The sequence below is a fragment of the Phyllostomus discolor genome, chromosome 15 (genome assembly GCF_004126475.2).
Source record: "Phyllostomus discolor isolate MPI-MPIP mPhyDis1 chromosome 15, mPhyDis1.pri.v3, whole genome shotgun sequence".
Classification (NCBI taxonomy): domain Eukaryota; kingdom Metazoa; phylum Chordata; class Mammalia; order Chiroptera; family Phyllostomidae; genus Phyllostomus; species Phyllostomus discolor.
Window position 1 is genome coordinate 23,527,651 of NC_040917.2, and position 22,061 is coordinate 23,549,711.

The following is a 22,061-nucleotide window of genomic DNA, read 5'->3' on the forward strand; positions in this document are numbered from 1 at the left end:
AGTGTGGGCTGCGAACCAAAACATCGCAGGTTCGATTCCCAGTCAGGGCACATGCCTGGGTTGCAGGCCACGGCCCCCAGCAACCGCACATTGATGTTTCTCTCTCTCTCTCTTTCTCCCTCCCTTCCCTCTCTAAAAATAAATAAATAAAATCTTTAAAAAAAGATAATCCTTCATAATTTTTAAAACATTCTACTTATTTGCCTGGTAAAGCTGATTAGGGAAATATTTGTTCATCTCACTTGAGGTTTTCAGATCCTTGAAATTTAAAAATTTTGTGCTAAATATTTTGAATGAAATTATTAGCCCAGCATTGGTCTGTGCTGTTTGTTACACTTCAGCCAGCAATGTCAATGTCTGGGAAGTAATTGAATTGATTAGATGAAAACATGCTTGATTGCAAATTAGAAATTTGATTGCTGGCTATTAGCTGGTGGGGACTAATACATAAACTTGCTTTCTAGCGTTGTACAAGTTTATTTTAGATGCAGGGGGCTGGGCTCCCAAATAACAATTTGACCATTCAGGAATGTGACTACCCTTCTAGAAAATTCCAAACATGTTTTGAAGGTCAGAGTTGACTGGAGATACTTTCTGGCAGATCAACCATTCAGATAATTGAAATTAAACTCCCTTAGGAGGCAGGCAATTCTAGCTCACAAGCTTAGAAGATAAAATGCACAATCAATAAATAGTAAATACCGTGATGTCGATCGTGGCATATGGTGCTAAAAAAACAAACAAGTTGGCAGTTGGTCATAAATGAAGTCTCTTAACTGACATTTTAATTATCATAGTATTTAATGTCTCGGGTGTATTATGAAATTAATATCTCGGACATAAGAGCTTTTCTAATTATTATAGAAGCCCACAAACTAGTACTAAAATAGTATACATTCACACACAAGCACAAAGTTGGTTACTGATTGAAAGAAAATGTAATTCACCGTAAGTACCACTTTTGTGTGTGAGGGGTTTGTAGAGGCTTGTGGATAATGAACAACTATGTTCTCTCCTATCACGTGTTTAGAACATCTTTAGATTTGTGTTCTATCCTACTGCCACCACTGCTAACAGTGGTAAAAGGTGAAACATAAATTTTAAACACTGACCTCCAATAATGTTTTTTTTAGACTATGATGTAATTCAAGGGTCAGAAGGTCAGCAGGAGGTGGCTTTTGGGCCAAGAATGGGCAGTAGGTGGGCGATCCAGGGACCTCACTTTTCTTTGACATTAGGGTTAAGATTCACTGGATATAGTAACAACTCAACGTCAAATAGCATGTCAGTATTAACAATGCTCTCTGTTACCTGAAGATGAGCACTTTTCCTTTCGTCTCATTGTCACAACTAGGCTCTTTTTGTGAGTTAGAGGATGTCATGTGTATAGTAGCTGCTGGCTTTGCAGGTGTTAAGAAAATGTGTAAATTCGCAGTAAGCGTTTTCATCAAGTGAATGAATGTGTCGTGCATTTCCTTGGAGTGCCGAACAGGTTCGCCCCATACCTGGTTTTCCCTGTACCTGGTTCAGTCCCGAGTTGAACATTTTATTTCATTAACATCACGTACTGGCATTTTTGTGGGTTGCCATACATTTTGTAGGTTGAATAAACTATAAGTGATTAAAAATTAAGACCGAGTTCAAATCAGTGCCTAGCACATTGCCTAACATTGGTAGATATTCAGTAAATTTTGAATACTTAATAAATGTCCAGAATTATTAGTCCATTTTTAGTCACACTATTGGAACAATATATGTCAATCTTTATGCTTGCATTCTAGAAAGCATTGCCTTAGTTAGAATGTAATCAATATCAAAAATAATTGGATAAGCCCTGGCTGGTATAGCTCAGTGGATTGAGCTCGGGCTGCGAACCAGGCATCGCAGGTTTGATTCCCAGTCAGGGCACATGCCTGGGTTGCAGGCCATGGCCCCCAGCAACTGCACATTGATCTCTCTCTCTCTCTCTCTCTCTCTCCCCTCCCTCCCTTCCCTCTCTAAAAATAAATAAATAAAATCTTTAAAAAAAGAAATTAAAAAAATAATTGGATAAAATATGGAGGAAAGTAAGAACTATGTGTTTTTAATACCATTGTTCAATCTGCTACAATGTGCAGAATTCAAAACCACAACTGACTTTAGTTGCCCCATAAAATAGGTTATTGAATTTACATTTTCATTCCCTTTCACTTTTTCCCTATTTGCATAGTTGTCATTTTTAAGTGCAAGACATGTGATTCTCATTAATTGGATCACTAGGAAATTTTCAAGAGCAAGACTCCTGCGTTGATGCCTTAAATTACTTTTTATTGCTGCTAAGCATCAAAAGGTAAAGTTGTGTTATCAAGGGAATAATGACTACACAGACTACATTTTAACACTTTTTGAGTTTAATATAAAACAGCATGAGTTATTATATTCTGGTTACCTTGTAGGCAAAATCTGAAAAAATACTGGTGGATTTTAATTTACTGCATTTTTCGGACTGTAAGATGCACTTTCGCCCTGCCTCCCAAATTTGGGAGGAATATGGTTGTTAATGCTGCTGTTGAGTTCTGTTTCCATTTACATTGGTGAAATATTATGTTATTTATGTTATTAAATATTTTACATTTTTGCTTCAGTTTTTTTCCTATTTTTCTCCTCTAAAACCTAGGTGCATCTTATGGTCTGAAAAATATGGTAATAAAGAACCAAAATCTACTCGCATTTCCATACAGAACATTTTTATATTCTTATAAAATTTAGAGCTTCACTGAATATATTGCTTTTTAAGTCAGGTTTACTGAGTTTTAAAAAAATCCATCATTTATGTCTAGTTCTCTGAATTTTGACAAAATTTGAGTAATGGTTACTGCTACCGAGATATACAGGGTTCAGCAGAAGTAATACCTGCTTGAGTATGATTGGTAGGGTAATAATATGGGTGTAATTATTTATAGTTTTTCACTTGAGCATTTCACTTAAAATGTCATGTGGTGTGCTTGAGTTGAGTGTGATGTTGTTATGTTACAGAATGACATGCTTATGATTTTGTCATAAAAGATTTTGTCATAAAAAGGGGGCATTATTCGTTTTGGATCCTGTGTATGCTCTTTAATACCACGGAGTTCCCTCATGCTTTTTGCTTTCTCCTCCCCTGATCTCACGTACTGTCCATGACCCACGCATTTCTTGGTCCAGTAATTTTGCCTGTTGAAGCATGTCCTGTGAGTGGCATCTTACGGTGTCTTGTTCTAGCCTGGCTTCTCTCACTTAACACGTTTGAGAATCATCTCTGTTGTTAAATGTACCAATCGTTTATTCATTCTTTTTATTGATGGGTAACATTCCCTCTTTAGTATAGTTTATTGAACCAGTAAAGTCACAGACATTTGGATTGTTTCATCTTGTGTTTAAACCACTTCAAAGCTCAGCATATTTTTTATGTGGACATGCATTCTTATCTTTCTTGGGAAAACAACCAGGCACAAGGGAGGGCTGTTAAGGTAAGAATAAGTTTTCATTTGTGAGGAACACTCCAATTAATGCACTATTTCATATTCACATCCACAATTCCTCTGTGTCTTTTGAATACTCTGGGTTAAAATTGGGTTCATTGTACTTGAATACTGATTCACAGTTTTTTAAATATCTGCCTACAAGTCCTTTGTTGTGGCTATTTTTTTCTTCCATGTTTTTAATGGTGTTTTGATCAGCAGCCATTTTTATATTTAATGAGGTTTAATATATCCATACTTTGCAATGCTGGACACAGATATTTTCAAAATGGAAATAATAGTGTCCTATTTTATAGATCTAGCTTATCACACTGTGTATCTGTGTCTATACCTGTATTTATTTTTATCCACACAAGTCTACTTAACATCTCGAATGCTTGCCTCAGACACCACAGGGTTTCTGCTGTGCTTGGCCCCACTAACCAACCTCTTAAGTTCTTCTTCTTCCCAAACCCAGCAAATATCTTCATACTTGCAGTTGCTCAGTTAAAACTACCTGGATTCCATTATTTATATGCAATGTTTTCCGCACACAGCTGACTCGTCACCGAGTACTGTGAACTAGAACCACAAAACCTACCTCCACTCCTTCCTTCCATCTCCTTCCGCATCCACTGTCTGCTCCATCATCCAGCTTCTCCCAGCGCTGCGCCACAGTTGTCGATGCATTTCTTAGTGACCATTTACATTAATGTTTTTATTTCCAATCCACTTTCCATGCAGACTCACGGGCGATATTCTGGTGTTCACTGGGTGTGCATTCCACTGGGAATTAACTGTACACTTTGCATCTGGACCAGCTGGTCCAGACTGAGATTGTGTCTGTCACTCCTTCTCTCTTTCTCCTGTAGCCTCAACAGATTGTCAGTTCCTTAAAAAGACCAGATTCTTTCCATCCGTAGTCTTAACATGTATTGCTATGTTTGTGACATGTGTTAGAAAAGATGTTATTAGAAAGTAAGGCACTCCCTGCATGAAAAATTTTGAATGAAAAAGTTTGAATTCATTCATATTCTTTTTATACCTTTGACAGAAAGCTTAGTTTCCCCAAATAAAAACACCACAGATCACTGAAATGCCAAAAAGAGAATAGATTATAAAAAGTACAGAAATCAGTCAAGTTAGATACCAATCAAAAAGAATTATATATGTATCTATATTATTTTATTTGTATTGGGTTTTTTGGTCCTCCCTGGACCCACCAGTCCTTATCAATTACATGAACCAAAAGCACATTTTATCAATGACACAGATAAGGCTACTACATACTCATCCTGCGAACAGGTGATTTCGTAACAGCCCAGGGAATAAATATTTTAATTAACTTGTGAGCACTCCCTTGGGTGTATTACAGCACAGTAGTAAAACTTTAGGTTTTCTTCACAAACAGTGTCAATGTTTACATCATTTCCTCTTGAAAGAAAACGCAGGACGGATAAAAGAAATCAGAGAATCATTACCACCCATTACTAATTTAGGGCAGGTGACTACTCTCTGAGTGTGACCTGCTTTACTCACTATTGGTTGCGACAATTAATTCACAGGCACAGCAATAATTTAAATACATTTTCATTTATGAAGTTCATTTGGGTTTTATGACAAGAGTGATAGATTTTCATTAAAAATGCATTGCATAGAAAATCTCAAGTGTACTATTCCCTGAGATATTTTTAGGAAACTGAAAATGAGAATAAATATAATTTAATCAGCTCTCTCTATACTTAAATATAAAATGTTTAAGTGAGTAACACTTGTTTGACAACCTGCAATGCACGCTCACAGAGCTGTTTGAACGGGCTTGTATTCCGTCTAACCAAGGGACACACACATGTTCACAAGTGTGTGTGCACACGCATTTGAGTTTCCTACCTCCAGTCTCATTATAGTGTCTGTGTCACACTGAGCCCTTAATGAGGACATGATCCCCTGAGGACAGAACTGATGTCCATTCCTATGTTCCAGCCTGCCGCTGTGGCTTCTGCTGTCCTACCTCCCTGCTCTTGTGGTTCTGAGGCTCTGAACATTACCCCTTAGGGCCATCCACTTTTCTTCCTTATTTTCATGAGCAGGGAAAAGAACTCTCATTTTCCTCTGCTTTCACCCTGTCCTTTCTACTGGATGTCATTTGGTAAATGGCTCACCCTCTATTTAGGCTCTATGGAAAAAACACCAGGTAGCATGATCCTTCTGAAAGGGACAAGACTTGATTGGTCACGATTCCAAGCACAAAGGTGATTGAACTAATTCACACAGCATGCCGCCGTGATGCCCCTTACTGATGCCGAGAGAGAGTGGATAAAAAGTATCTGTGTCCCCTTTCAAACAGCTCCCTGGGCGGCACGGGGTACGTGTGAGCAAGATGGGGTGAGACTGCGCTCGTCTTTTGCCAGAAACGTAGAACTGTTCCCTGCTTTATGGCAGGAGCACGGGGGAGCTGGGGCTCTCCATTCAGGCACAGCTTTCCTGCCCATTTATTTTTGCACAAAAGCAACTCGAAGCCCGAGGCACCTTTTCTTCCAAGCCCGACTTACTGTTCCACAATATATTACAGATCTAAGCCGCAGAGCAATCCCCCAACACCTGCATATCACGATGTGAATAACTTATGTTTTTTCCACGCAGCACAAAAATAACACAGATACTTGAGAATAGACTGCTCAGTTCTGGGATAGTTAAACAGGAAACCAACGATAAAATGGGGACATTTTATTCTGGGTGAAGAACGTGAGAGTGGGCGGTGGAGATCCACGTTAAAACGGAAGAGGGCGGAGTCAGGCCCGCGGGACTTTGGTGCTCAGGGCAGCTGCGTCTGTGTTTATCGTTACTTGTTGTTAGAGATGAGGGAACTGAGGGCGGGATCACTGTGAAACTTACCACGATGGGACATTTAGTGGCAGAGTCAACATGTCCTCATGAAACGATGGTTTGATCTCTAAAATAGATAAAAACTTACAAGCGAATGTCTGCCTTTCGGCACCGAGAGAGCCATCTGCCTTGTAACAATTCTCCATCGGCCCGTCATGGGAAGACAAGTGCCAAATGACCTCACTGGTAGGTGGAATCTGATGAACAAACTGCGCTAACAAGCAAAGTAGAAACAGACTCAGAGAGAGACAGAAGGCTGGCAGCTGTGGGGGGAGGTGCGGTGTGGAAGTGGTGGAGGGATTGAGCAAAAAAGACAAAAGCAAGAGAAAGAACTCATGGACAGAGACAACAGTGTGGTGATGGAGAGGTGCGGGAGACCTGGGGGCAGGGAGAAGAGGGTCTGGGGGGATGCATGGTGACGGAAGGAGACTTGACTTGGGGTGGCCAACACACGGTACAGTGTACAGATGATGTATGACAGAATTGTGTACTTGGAACCTGTATAATTTTGTCCATCAGTCTCACCCCAATCAAGTCAATGGAATGGAAAAAAAAAGAATTCCCTTTTACCACAAAGGCAAATAGCTGTCCATTGGGTCTTAGAAAAGAGAAAATACTGGCATTTCTTTCTGAAAGGGTATGAAATGAAATAACGGTAACTTTAAAGAATCAATACCACTAACCTCTGAACATCACAGAGAGGAGAGCAGCCACTAGAAAACGTGTGGCGAGCAGCTCGCAGCCCAGCCCTGCAGCCCCGCGTGGGTGCAGGGCGCCTTCAGGGGACGACACAAAACTAGTGACCCCTTCCCATCCGGTTCCACCGCCTCCAGAGCCACCACTGCACCAGGCAGGTCTCGAAAGCCCCTCCGTGCATCCTTCAATGGTGCTGGCCTCGCATTCGTTTACCAGACTTTCCAGAATGACGTGTTAACATTTTCCTGAACACGTGCTCTGTGAGTGACCACCACCCAGCTCTTGGACGCCATGATTAATTTGAGCTGTTAGAGTCTCTTTCATCGAGTTTAGTTTTCTCTCCAGCTTGCTTTCAGGCACGTGGCTTCAGGTGCATTCTTTCTTGGGGAGTCAGCTGACTGGGGTGAAAATCTTGCTTTGCATCTCTGGTCTGTGTCCCTGCCGCACCCCATCTGCGGCCCCCACCACATCCCATCCAGAGTCCAGGTTTGGGTCTCAAGAGCAGGAACCCTGAGATCGCTGGATTCCTCAGAAGGCCGTGATTGAGGGTTTGGTATTACTTATCTCAAGGTGTCTTCTGGCTTAAAATCTTATGATTCACATTAAAATTGAATAGTGTTCAAAACCAAAGTTCAAACAAGTAAATTTGAAGGTCTAATTGGCTTTTTAAAGTGATCCGCGAGTTGGGCAGCGTCTCACTCAGCAACTGCGGGGAACTTGGACAAGATCGAAGGTGTTTACAGGCAAAAGGGTAGGGAAGGAAGCTATTAACACAGGAAAAGGGCCAGCATGTCTTTTCTCTGAGGGAAAAGAACAGGAAGAATTGGCTTTTTATTTTTACTTATTTTATTTTTTCATGTAGATTGTCTCTCTCTTTTACGGGGGATGGAAAGGGCCCACAGGACAGACTCACGTGCTGGAGCGTGGCCAGAAAATCCCGGACGGGTTGGTTCAGCCTGTGTTTCTGGCTGTAGGTCTCTCATATACGGCCTTTATTATGTTAAGGAATGCTCCCTCTATTCCCATTTTGCTAAGTGTTTTTTTTTTTATCATAAATGGGTGCTGGATTGTATCATATGCTTTTTCATCATCTATGGATATAATCCTGTGATTTTTGTCCCTCATTTTGTTTGTGTGGTGTATTACATGTATTGATCTGTGGATATTGTACTGTCCCTGCATCCCTGGGATGTGCCCAAGTTGGTCACGGTGTGTGATCTTTCTAATGTGTTGCTGGGTCCAGGTTGCAATATTTTGCTGAGGATTTTAGCATCTATGTTCATCAGAGATATTGGCCTGTAATTTTCTTTCTTTGTTTTGTCTTTACTTACTTTTGGGATTAGGATAATACCAGCCTTGTAAAAAGAGTTTGGGAGTCTTCCCTTCTCTTGATTTTTTTGGACTAGTTTGATAAGAATAGGATTTAGTTCTTATTTAAGTGTTTGGTAAAATTCACCTGTGAAGCCATCTGCTCCGGGACTTTTGTGTGCCAGGAATTTTCTTCTTACTGCTTCAATTTCAATGGTTTGATCTCTAAAATATATAAAGAACTCATGTGACTCAACATCAGGAAAATAAATAATCCAGTTAAAAATGGGTAAAGGACCTTAACAGACATTTCTCCAAGAAGGACACACAGATGGCCCAGAGACATATAAAAAGATGCTCAATGTCAGAAAGATGCAAATTAAAACCACAACGAGATGTCACCTCACACCTGTCAGAATGGCTTTCACCAATAAACCAACAAACAACAAGTGCTGGTGAGGTTGTGGGGCAAAGGGAGCCCTAGTGCACTGTTGGTGGGAATGCAGACTGGTGCAGCCACTGTGGAAACAGTGTGGAATTTCCTCAAAAAACTAAAATGAAACTGCCTTTTAACCCAGCAATCCCACTGCTGGAAATATACCCTAAACATTAAAACATTAATTAAAAAGAACACTAAAACATTAATTCAAAAGAACTTATGCACCCCAATGTTCATAGCAGTGCTGTTTACAATAGCCAAGTGCTAGAAGCAGTGTAAGCACCCATCAGTAAATGAGTGGATCAAAACACTGTGACACATTTACACAAGAGAACACTACACAGCAGAAAGGAGGAAGGAGCTCCTACCCTCCATGACCGCATGGATGGAACTGGAGAGCAGTGTGCTAAGTGAAATAGGCCAGGCGGTAAAAGACAAATACCACATGCTCTCACCTATAAGAGGGACCTAATAAACAAAAATAAACTAATGAGCAAAATAGACCCGGAGGCTTGGAAACAGGGAACAGACTGACAGCGACCAGAGGGGAAGGGAGAGGGACATAAAGGTGGAAAGAAGGGGAAGGAACTAGTCAAAGAACAAGTATAAATGACCATGAACATGGGCAACAGTGTGGGGACTGGCTGTGGGAGTGGGGAGCGGGCTGGGTGGAGGAGGGCAAAGGGGGAAAAACGGGGCAGCTCTAATAGAATAACAACAAAAATTTTAAAAAGGCTGTGTTTCTGGGACAGGTGGATACTACAATTAGATCAGGTATTAAATCTAGGCTTGGTACCATATGCTTCCAGTACAACGGATGACATTTTAGTATTAAAATCCTAATACTAAATAATAAAGAATATATAGTATTAAGTCTGTGTTTTTCCAGTTTGCTTTAACCTAATATAAAAGGAGAAAGTGTAGCTCTTACTCGTGTCAATTAAAATAGTTTAATTAAAATTAAACAGAACTACTTCAATTAATTTTAGTATGTATTTGCACCACCAATTTTTAAAATGTCCCTGTAAACCAAAAACACACAATGCCACAGTAGCAGATTTAAGCTGCAAAATGGAGATATTTACACAAATCTTTCTCTGATATGTGTGTATGTTCATATAAATATACATACATACATATCTATATCATTTTTATAATGAAAGAATGGTGAAAATGATAATTTGTTGGAAGTAAGAAAATCGTTTTATTTATTAATATAATGTAAAAACATTATAATAGGGGTTTTACATCTGTGATATTTAGCTTTCCTAACATCACGATTAAGCTGATACTATTATCCATAGCACATATAGACAAAAAAAAAAGGGAGCAGGAAATAGTTATTTAATGTTTTATATACGTTCGCATATTTAGGAATGCTGATATATGTATGGTATGTCTTAGAAAACCTGTCATTTAAAAACATAAGAAATCTGCCCCAGTTGGTCATCTCACTGGGACTCAGATGGCTAAGGTTCTCGTCGCCTGGTGTACGTGTGTGAATACGAAGTGATCAGTGATCATGTCACCTTATAAGACAGCAGCAGGGACTTGGAAGGCGTGATTCAGTCTCCCAGTCAGTTGATTTTAACCAAAGGGCGGTCCCCCGGGTGGGGTGGGCCCGACCTGATTAGTCAAACCCCGCGGGGAAGCCAGAGCCATTCAGTGTGAAGTGGGAGGGTTCTCCTCCCGCTCCTGCAGGAGAAAGATGCCGCGCTGGCGGGAGAGTCAAACAAACAGCAGAGAACGTCAGATGGCAGCCTCTGTCTAGGAGCTGAGACAGACCCAGCTTTCAGCCAGAGAGAAAGGCCCTCAGCTCTGCACCAACGTGTGGCTGATCCTGCCAACCCCTGGCGACTGTGGGAAAGAACTGTGAGCCCCGGCGGCGTCTCGGCCCCAGGCCCCCCTTTGATCTTGCTGTAGAGAGCTTAGCCGCGCCAGACCCCGGCCTAAAGCCGCGGGAGGAGGATAAATGGAGGCTGCTTTAAACTGCTACATTGGTGATCATTTATTATTCAGGCACTCATATAGTTTTGCTAAACGGAATTCTAAGGTGGTCACACTTCCCACCTGTGATGCGCACAACCCTGCAAAATCCCCTCCCCGTGAGCCTAAGAGGCTGCCCTGTGATGGAGTCGCACCTGTGACCAGGTGCTAAGGGTGAAGGGACTTCTCAGAGGAGACTGGGATCCTAAATCAGTCACTTCTGAATGACTCGAAAGGGGGTTATGGGTGGTCCTCAGCTGAGCAGTGGATGCCCTCAAAACGAGGGCTCATCCTTGGGGAGACGTGTCCCCCTGGGCTTGGAGAAGAAAGCAGTCACGTCTGAAAGAACAGGTGACAAGTGAGGATGAGCAGGCGGCCCTGGCCGCCAGCCAGCACGGACGCGGGCCCACGGTTCCGCAAAGCAAGGGACCGAGTTCTGCCCAGAGCCCCCTGAGCTTGGAGGGAGGCCCTGAGCTCCACAGAAGTGCAGGGGCCAGAAAGCCTGGCAGCAGCCGGGAGACCGCGCAGCTGTGCCCACACTGCTAACGTGGTCGCTTGGTATGTAGAAATAGGAAAAAAAAAGTGTATGTTGAGATTACAATGAAGATATACAATAAAAATTGAACAAAAATTGGGTCATTTGATTTAAAGAATTTACCTACGAAGCTTAAATTCCAGGCTAGAATGTCCACACAGTTTTCAACTCAATTCCTATAAACAAAGATTTATAAACACTATGCACATAGGAAAATCACTTTCTTTCAAAGAACTCGATGTGAATAGGGTTGGTCTTTCCTGCCTACAGTAATCTGGAAGAATACTCTTCCTGAACGATTTCTTCCTCCCATCAACTACCTTTTTGGATGGAGACGTTAACCGTAGGCTGCATGCTGTGAATTTCAATATTGAATGCTGCACGCTCTTCCTTTTCTCTTTGTCCGCTGCTGCGTTTTTCTCTAAGTAGTCTCTGAGTCTACACTTGCCCGCTTCGAGAAAATAGCTGTGTTTTATTTCCTTTTGAGACTGGGGAATTATCTGTATAGGCGTGTTTAAGTTATTCAACGGTGAAATTAATTCTCTAGTCACAGTAGCAACGGTTCCCAGATCGCCTTCCTGATTGGCGTGACTCACATCGAGCCCAAGCTGGAGGCCTCGGATCTGGCAGGATTTTGATGCATTCTGAAGAAAACAGCGCAGACTGAAGGCTGCATGTGTAAGCATCTCGTATCAAGTGCAATTATCTTAAACATATGCATTTGGCACATTCAGAGAATAGTCTAGACAACTCATTGAGCTAAGTATCTAATCTTGAACTGTATTTGTCCATTCACAGACATATTTATGTATGTAAACAGCTGAGAATACACGTGAAGCGCATGGATGAACACAGATACTTATCTATTTATGTAATTACGTTCCCCATAAAACTTATTAGTTTTAACACCCATTATAATGTATAAAGACACCACTCCTTCTGTACTGAGTGGCTGTAACTTCATTTTCTTATCCCATTTTTTATTCATTTACTTCTGCAGCTTTATTTAACATTTGTCTATACCCACATGTCAGGACAGAATCGAGAGCCCTTATTTTAGTTAAAGACGGAAGCGGCATCATCCGTTCCTGCCTCGCCCGGCCCACGTGCACGCAGCCCGGGCTCCCACGGGCTTCCTGCAGGGCTGCCGTTGGCCCCAGTTTTGGTTCCAGTCCAGCAACAGGCATTTCATCCAGATGTCGGTTCTTTTCCTTCTCTCGTAACGTGTGGTGGTGCCTCACACAATTTGCGAGCTTCTTAATCTTGACATTTCCGAAGAGTACAAGCCTGTTATGTTGTAGGATGCCTCTCTCAGTCTGGGACGGCGCAGGGATTAGGTTCAGGCCGTGTCATTTTCAGGGACATCAGTGACCCGATGTGTCCTTCACGGTGGGTGCATCCTGTTAGGAGGTACGGGACAGTGGCTTGTCCCAGTAACAGTGACACTTGTTTCTGATGGCTTGTGAAGGTAGTGGCCAGTAGTTGTCTATGCTGAGAGGTTACTGTTTTCTCATTTCTGATGAATAAGTAATTCATTGGGAGATATTTGTGTCTATGTAATATTTTGTACGTCTTCAAACTTGAACTTGTGAGTTCTACCATCCATCACATTTTTTATTATAGGCTATAGAATGATGGATGTTCCGTGGCAACTTTGAGAGACCCCCAGCAAAATCTGAAACCGTATTCAGAAGGCAGGGATCCATCCCTCCAGATTCGGAGGCGGCAGTTTAACAAGCTAGGGAACTCAGCTACGAGGGTCACCTTGGGCGATGAAAGATGAAAGATCCCTGCACCCACCTCCCCTGGAGTTCATATGGAGGCCTTGACCGGGTTCCCTCACAAATACCGTCCAGAAGGTCTCAATGCCTTATGGTCCCCAGGCTATGGGTATGGGAACAGCAGGTGGGACATACCTTCCAAGGATGGGACAGAGCTAATTCCGGGGTCCAGCTCACCGACCCACCAGTGGTCCCATCCTCTGGGTGACCTCCTCCAACAATGGAGGCTTTTCTTTGCTCAAAGAGTTACAATCTCTGACTATTATTATTCATTTCCCAAGTGTCGCAGATTGACCAGCGGAAGCCACTCCTGACGGACTTGCTCGTGCTTTGGACATGTCTCCACTGGGCCCCCCCGGCTTTCTGTTCAAACACGGTGTTTCTTGTTCACCTGGGACTTTTCTCATTCCCGCTCTGATGTTGCCCCTATTGCCCAAGAGCCCTTGTTTTGTTAAGAATGTTACGTAGAAATCAAGATTCGGGGTCGAGTTTTGCTCACTGATACCAGGGCGCTATATTACTGTCTCCAGACAAAGCTACCGTTTTATGACGTCATGTCATCGTTTCACGGTGAAGACAATGACAGTTCAAGCCTCTGTGTCCTGCATCAGCAACATTTGTCCAGACAGTAAATGCGGGGTGTCACTTCAGACACCACCTGAGGTCCGGGCGACGTGAGTCCTTCTCTCCCCCGGTCCCGCAGATCCCGGTAGGGGTCAGGTGGCCCTTCTTCAGTTTGGCAAGGCAGCGGGGGGAACGCTTGGCCCCCGAGGTCTCGGGCAGGCAGGGGAAGAACAGGCTGCAGCAGGGAGGCCAGCTCTTAACTCCACAAAGTGGCACCAAAGACTCCCTCCTGGGACGGGAACAGAGCAGGCTCCGATGCAACCGAGGGGGAGGCTGGGGAGCGCAGGGGAGCTCACGCCGTCAGTGAGAGCCCGACCCGTCTCTGGGAGCAAGCAGGGACCTGCACGTGAGGCTGTTCCCAGTTGTAGGAGCCCTGGGCCACGCGTGGTGTCTGGGTACCACCTCCAGAGGACCCCTGCGTGGGTCCTCCAGTCTCGGGTGCTCTGCCTGCAAGAGCTCCGTCTCCCCCTTCCCCCAAGCACCCCCAGTTTGTGCAGACCCGGGGCCTGCTGGCTTCGAGGCATTCCGCTGTCCGGGTGTCCTGCTCTTCCCCAAGGACAAAAGTTTCTGCCGCTCACTCCCAAGAGTGAGATTTCACGTTGCACCGCCGTCTCCGAGGACACAGTACAACTGGGCAGGCTGCGGACTGCACTCTACCCAGGGGCGTGTGAATCACAATTGTGCGAACTTTATTTTCACAACATTCAACAGCATATATATAGATACTTCCTGTCAAGTTTGAAAGTCATGGTTTAGACTTTAAGGAAAAATGCTTTTTTAACACTTCCCTGAGGCATAAAATGTCAGAAAAAGACAAGGATTTAAGGATAGGAAGCCACGGCTATGCTTTTGAAGGAGAAAGAAAAATGTTATTTCTTTGAATCTTTTAATTCCCCATGCATGAAAATATAATAATGTTAAATTTTAAATTAAATGACTCTGTCACATGGATTTGGGTAAGCATCCCTGCCTTATCTCTAAAAGGCTGTGGTTGAAATTTGCTTAAACTTTATAGTAACCCATAGTAGCACTGATATTTACCTTATTTTCTCGAGACATAGGCATGCATTCAAATTGTCAAAAATTCATATTTGCAGTTTAAAGGAATGCCACCCAAATGCTGAGTCTTAACAATCTCTGCAAAAACTCACCCACGACATCACATTTCCGTTAGCGTGCACTCCTGCCTCCCTGTGCGAATTCGGGGGTAGTCTTTCTTTAAAAGAATTATTTCGATTTAGGAAACAATAAGTCAAAACAGCTCAAGTAGTACACAAAGACGTGTAACAGAAGCCATTAGCCTAATTTTACCAAGTGTTTCACGCCCCACAGAGCTGACTGCCCACTCAGTAAGATGCACTTTAAACCTTTGCTTATGTCGTCTTCTCCAGATTTCCCTCTCTCTCTCTCTCTCATACCCATACCCACTTCGTACCCCTATAAATTTCCTCTATAAACCCCCTCTTAATTTGTATTCTTAAATTAATAGGCATGGAGGTCTTTATTCTACATCAATGCTTTGCTTCTAGTTTTTAATTACGGGAATGCTGCAACTGTGGTACTTAAATCATCAGCAGTGAGTGATGCTCAGCCTCTGGTGAGCCAGTCATTACATAGCAGTGGCGGCCTCTCGGACTAGTCCTGCCTCCAGCACCCAGGCGGCAGAGCAACAGGACCCTTCCATGGTGGCCGGGCAGGACATCCACTCCCCTCCCCTCCCCTCCATCAGCCAGAGTGTGTGCTGTCCTACTCTGTGTGCTGACTACCTACTCTGTCTCGCAGTGACCCTTTGGAGTGGTGCAGTTCCTACAAGGTTGTCTTCGAGAATAATTAGCTAGCTCAGTGATCTTAACTGTTTTAACTATGGAGGTAAGGAGAAGTCTTTGTTGATTCTTCAAAAAAAATGATCTGAACAATAATTATTTCATTGCATCAGTATGATCCACTTAAAGATAAGATGGGGGAGTACTTGAAACCTTTGGTAACTCCTGTTGAAGTTCACTAGCTTCATTAGGAGAAAACCATTTAGTGGGCCCAACTTTCTAAAAGATAGGATCATGGTCTAGGTAGAGTATTAACTTCCCTCTCTCTGTATTTCTTTGAAATACTTATAAAACATGATATAAATGTTTTAAGGAACATGGTATTTGTTGCTTTTGTAGATGTCCTCTTTCCTGCATTCACTTACTGATTGCTAATTATTTTATTAACACAAAAGACTTGAGTATTTATTTTGCAACTGGAGTGAAGATAATCTGCCTTAACAGATACTGGGGTCACCATTCCCCAAAATGTTTGAAGCTGTGGACTTCTGATCACTTAAGAATATGCAAAAAATAAACTGAATGAGGTGAATGACCTAAGGTCCCTTTGAACCTTAGAATTTTAAGGGACAATGGCGGGAACTGACTGGGACACATCTGAGAGTGCGGCACAATCCCTGACTTCCGCTCTCCAGCAGGAAGTAAAGCCTGCCGCCCACCCCTGTGCTAACTGCACACACCTGCGCTGCTTCTCTCTAAAAACTGACCTCCTGTTAAAAACACTGACGTGCTCCAAACATCGTTATTCTTCATTTTGTGTGTGAGCCAGTGAATCATTTACTGTATGATTAACTTTGAACAAATAAGAAAAATACCAGCCATATATAATATCTGCTTAATGATGCATGTAAACTCAATCTTTGTAAATGGCACAATGTTGCAATGATTATTAGAGGTTATCAGGGTATGGTAATGACCGCGGCCTGAAATGTCCCTTGAATTCCACATTGGCTTAAGTACCAGAAAATAATTGAACCATCTGGAACCACAAACAACATAAAAATTAATAAAATGCTTATTAACATGAGTCTAATTTAGATTCTGTATAAACAGTATCTCTCCCTATTTTTGCTTAAATAAACACAAAGTATTTGATGGTATTTTTGAATTAGATTTTTTCAGCTTTTTACCTACCATCATTTAAGACATTCAAGATCATGGCGACTGGCATAAGGTTTTCCATGAGGGTGGTAATAATTCGCTTTTCTCTGTGGCAATCAAGAGCAGCACAGAGCTTTGCTTTTTGAAAATGGGGCTGGCTTTGCAACTGTTCCAAAGAGGACAGTGACCTTCACATTGGAAACAGTGTTTACAAATAGAGTCAGACTTTATCCTGTTATATTCAGTGGTTACCATTTCAACCTGAGCAAACATGGATAAATATGGATGACAGGTGCGTGGTTAGGACAGTATGCCGAGGACAAAGACTTGAAACCAGGCCAAGATCACAGTTGGATGTTTATGTTTATTGATGAAATTTTGTGATTAGTTCATCTGACTTCTTGAAAGTCCTGTATGTACGTGTGTGTTTGACAAATTAATAACTGATTTCCTTACTACAGCTTAGGAAATCCTGGCTGAGTTATAATAATTGTACTCTAATTTGCTGTTCAACAGGTCTGTGTGCCCCAAAATAAGATTCTTTTTATTAACATCTGCTTATTTATTGAGACTGAAATAGCTCCCGCATGGATGTAGTTGCTATTAAACATACAGAAAACGATTTCATCTTCTGCAGAAAGTGCAAGCGCCCCCTGCACCTCGCCTAAACCATCCGTCAGAATCAACAGCGCAGCTCCACGCGTCACGTTTCAAATCTGCTCTGCCGTGCGCTATGCACGCTCCGTCCCCGATGTTTGCTTTGCATATTGAAAATGTGAAATGAGGAGGTGAAATGTCGTGTCCGACGTGCTAAGCACTGCATAGAAAGCAGGTAGCCTGATTCAAATTCTAAACGTTTATTTACCAAACCGCACTACCAGTTTCCTAAAAACAGTCTGGAGCTTAAAAATATTGTTTAGTCCATTCTACCACTGAAGTTGACGTATAAAAGGAAAAAGTTTGGGGGTTGAGTCTTCTTCCATCATTCCTGTCATTTATTAGTCGATTCATCTTTCAAACATCATGGTAAAAGTGAATTACTTCCAGCAAATCTATTTTTGGAAAAAAATCATTAATTTTATGAAAATCTCCTCTTTGTATTTTTATGTTAAAGAGAAGGTGGAAAGCTCATAATAGGGTAATTTGATGTAGCTAAACATACTGAGTTAGCCAACGCAGAAGACAGTCTCCAAGGTTTTCTTTCCTTCCGTTACTTGTGCCCTCTTACCTGAACGCATGCGGCTTTCTGCCTGCATGGGCCTTTGAATTCAGCCTTCAGATTACATGCGTACACTTGGCGTGGCTCCAGTCTGCGAACGTAACAGAAGCTGGAAAATCTGTATGGCAAACCGAATCCTTCAGATACAAATCTTCCTGGTGTCCTACCTGTCCTCCAAGGGGCATAATAAAATGAAAAGTTGGCAAATACAGATTTAAAAGATTTTAAAAAATATAGTAAGAGCATGTTTTTCCTCTAAAGAAGTTTGCATTTAGCACAAATAATGATATTTTCTAAAGAGGCTGTGATATTTTAACAGGATAGATTCTGGAAACTCATCATTATATCAAAATAAAAGAACCCCAGTAGAGTCCTATTAAATAAAATTCTCTTCAACGGAAATAGACATAATTTAATTTGGAAACTTCTCTACTCATGTGAGTGCTGTTCTAACTTCACACACACATGAAGTTACTTTGCAAATACTTCAGAAAAAGTCATCAAGTGATGACTGAATCTATAAGTTCTGTTTCTAAAGGTCATGAAGATAGTGTGGATTACACAGTGTCTAAGCTTCTCTGACTGTTCATCTGTTCCCTCAAATCTGGCGAGGGCGCTTCTCCAGATCCACATTAGCAGTGCATCTGCTACTCCTGATCGGTCTGGAGCAGAACCGCGCTCCTCAGCGTCTCGCTGCCCGAGGCAGGTTGATTATAAGTCATTTTTAGGGAGAAATGGTCAGTTTGTGAAGTTTTAGAGAACATGATCATTTTATTTGCTAGATGAAATGCTACTGGATGGGATCAAATTCTTTCCTAACAACAAAAAGAAGTGAAACAATTAAAAATTACTCTATTGTTAACAGTAAAGACTATCTTGATGTATCAAAACATATACAATAAAACAATTTTCATCACTATAATAATCTCATTAAAAATAACCTATATGACATAGCACTCTTCAAATTTTTTATAAAAATCATGTATAATAGTATAATGATAACTGTAAGGAAATAAAAATGGTTCGGAACTGGGCATGCAGCTAAATGTATACCTTCACAGAACCTAAACACACCCAAACTCATCCACACACGTTCAGGGACAGAGACTAAAGTAGAGGAAGGCGGCGGCTAGGTGTCTTGGAGATGCCGCGGCAGCACACTGAGTTGAACTGTAAGCAAAGCTTGCCTCACCTACTACGTTTACGATGGAAGCTGTGTGTGATGAATGTGCACAGAACACAAAGAACAGTCACACTGGTGATAAAGCCAGAGCCAGCCCATCGGGGTGTGGCACGGGGTGTGGACTTGCCTGCTCTCTTCTTCCACTTGGCCCATCCCCAAAACTCAGTCCCAGGCCAAAGTGCTCACAGCGATTCACTGTGGCGCTAAAACAGGAGCTCCTACTCTATTGTATTTTTATCTTTAAGAGAACAGCAAATACCTTTGCTTACATTGGATGCATGGATTGGCACTGGAACCCTCCCCACTCAGTAAGTCCTGTGCCCACACGGTCCTAAGCTGCTTACAAGATAGGGTGAATCTTGAAAGACAGGGGGCACTTGCCCAGCACTGGGGTGGAGACAGAGGGAGACTGGGAGAGAAGGCAGGGTAGAGGGGTGGAAGGAAGGGGGAGATATTTAACTTACAGTTAGCGTCATGACCTGACCCAGAATGAAAAGAAGCCTGATTGATAGTTGGTCAGGACCTCCCACAAGCCAGCGCCATCTGGCAACTGGTGGCGTAAAAAGGGGCAGAGAGGTTTGTGTGGCATGCCAGCTCATGCACGCAGCAGGTCCAGTGCACTTGACTGTTCTATTATACAGGCACTTAGTTACTTTTTTTTTGTTTAAAGATTTTATTTATTTATTTTTAGAGAGGGAAGGGAGGGAGGGAGGGAGGGAGGGAGGGAGAGAGAGAGAGAAACATCAATGTGCGGTTGCTGGGGGTTATGGCCTGCAACCCAGGAATGTACCCTGGCTGGGAATCGAACCTGGGACACTTTGGTTCCCAGCCCGTGCTCAATCCACTGAGCTACGCCAGCCAGGGCTGGCACTTAGTTACTTTTAAGTACATAAGCCATTGCAAGAATGGACAGAGTATATAATTTAGTGTTCCTTGGTATTTGTGCCCAGTGCGCCTTATCAGAGGCCTCTCAGGGAAAATGTCTTGGTTAGTTAGAAAGTTTCATATTTATACATTTAGGGAGTATATTACAGTCCCAGGAGGTTTGCAGAAAACTCTAAATTAACATGGATTAACATATGTTAACATATTTTTTCAACAAAGCATCTATGTAATCACACTGAAATATATAAAGATCATGAATATCTTTATGCTAATTCATATCGAGTTTTCCACTAATAGACCGTTACGGCTGCTCCCAGAACTTTTGGGGTTTAAGAGTTTCGGAAAATGAATTGTGGATATGTAATACAGAAAAGGTCTCTCTTGGTAAAAGTTTACATAGATTTTCCACGTTTCCGTAATAAAATAAAGGACTTCCTCCTCAGTATGCTAATTAGAGATTGATCTCTGCAAAGCACTGCTTTTGCTTGCTCTTGTGGTTAAAAACGGAAATATTTTTTCCATAATCCTGCTGGTTCACCCTGCAAATTTATGCAGAGCCGTCATCCTTGGGGCTCCCCCTAGCCACCCAATGTGCATATTTTCTGGTCACTCCTATCGATTAGGAATAATAGTTAATAGCGCTTGTATCTTTTTGTACATTAGAGAGAATAAGCCTATCGAATCTGACTTTCCCAATAAAGCATGATTGAAACTCTGTTCCTATTCAAGCCCAAGTTATTGGCGCAATGATTAGCATGTTTCAGCATGTATTTACACTGTTACTCGAAACAAATTCTCAACGGTTTGTCGTCAGCCATGATGCTTAGTGTCATTAGGCTCCTAAATGACAAACATGTGTTCAGATGACCCAGTAAAATGATGGATTTTCTTCTTTCACTACATCATTTTTTAATTAAAAAAATGCTATTGGATAGCTTCCCTAAATCACTCTCATAAATATGAATATACATATACATATAAATATATAAAATTTAGTGTTTCCTGGTGTCATATATATGCTCACATATAGATATTTCTTTATATATATCTATATATTTTAAGAGAAATACACACACACATATGTATTTCTGAATTTTCCATTGAAGAATGGCTTATATTTCAAGTAGAATACTGTGAGTTAAATAATGCCTAATAATTTTTATCTGTACAAGACAGACAAGTTGAATAATTTGAAAGGATAAATAAATAAGACAGAGAATAATTCATTTAATTATTAGAATAATTTATTTAAACTTGGGAATAAAAGTATAAGCATTCAAATTAATTAATGAGTGAGTTATGACTTGCTTCTACAAGCCTTTAAAAGATCCCGTGGCTTTATTTCTGACTGAATTAACTTTAAAAGTGCTTTAAAGCTTTGGAAAGCCCCCTAACTGTATAATTTTGTTAATGAATGCTTCAGTAACAAAAGGAGAAGTGGGTATAAGTACATTTGAATAAAATACATGATTGCAGAACCAAAATCTTCATTTTCTATCTGTCAGTCTGAAAGATCCATTGGATTGTGAGCCTTTCATTTGAAAGGTACATGGCTTAGGTCTAGGTCTACTCATGAAACATGTTTATTTATAAATTGACTAATGGGAGAATGATACTGAAGAAAAATAAAGGAATGTTCTGGGATAAAATGCTACTGGATTAATCCTCCATGATCAGTTGCAAAGTCTTACGGAAATACATAAGAACCACTTTAATAGTAGGGTCATGTCTATGAACCAGCCATGTGCTAGAGTTTGCAAAAATCGTGAAGTACACATACAGAATGACACACAGGATTAAAAAGAAAGTATGTGGCAGTGTGAGCAGTAATCTCTGTGATAGAAGAAGGCCCCGCTGCTGCAGGACCCAACAACAAAGGCCAGAAAGTGAAAGAATTTCCGAATCCAGCTCCCGAGACGAGTCAAAGGAAGGTTTCTTTGAAACATGAGAGACTTTGGCATGTGTACAGTTTGGGTCTGAGGTCCCATTATTGAATGGAAACAGTCAAAAGAGAAAAGGAAGAGAGAATAAGCAATTGGTCATGATGAAACTGAGAACAGAAGGAACTGGACAAAGATCACAGATTTAGTCCTAAATGGAGATGGATGAACTTTCT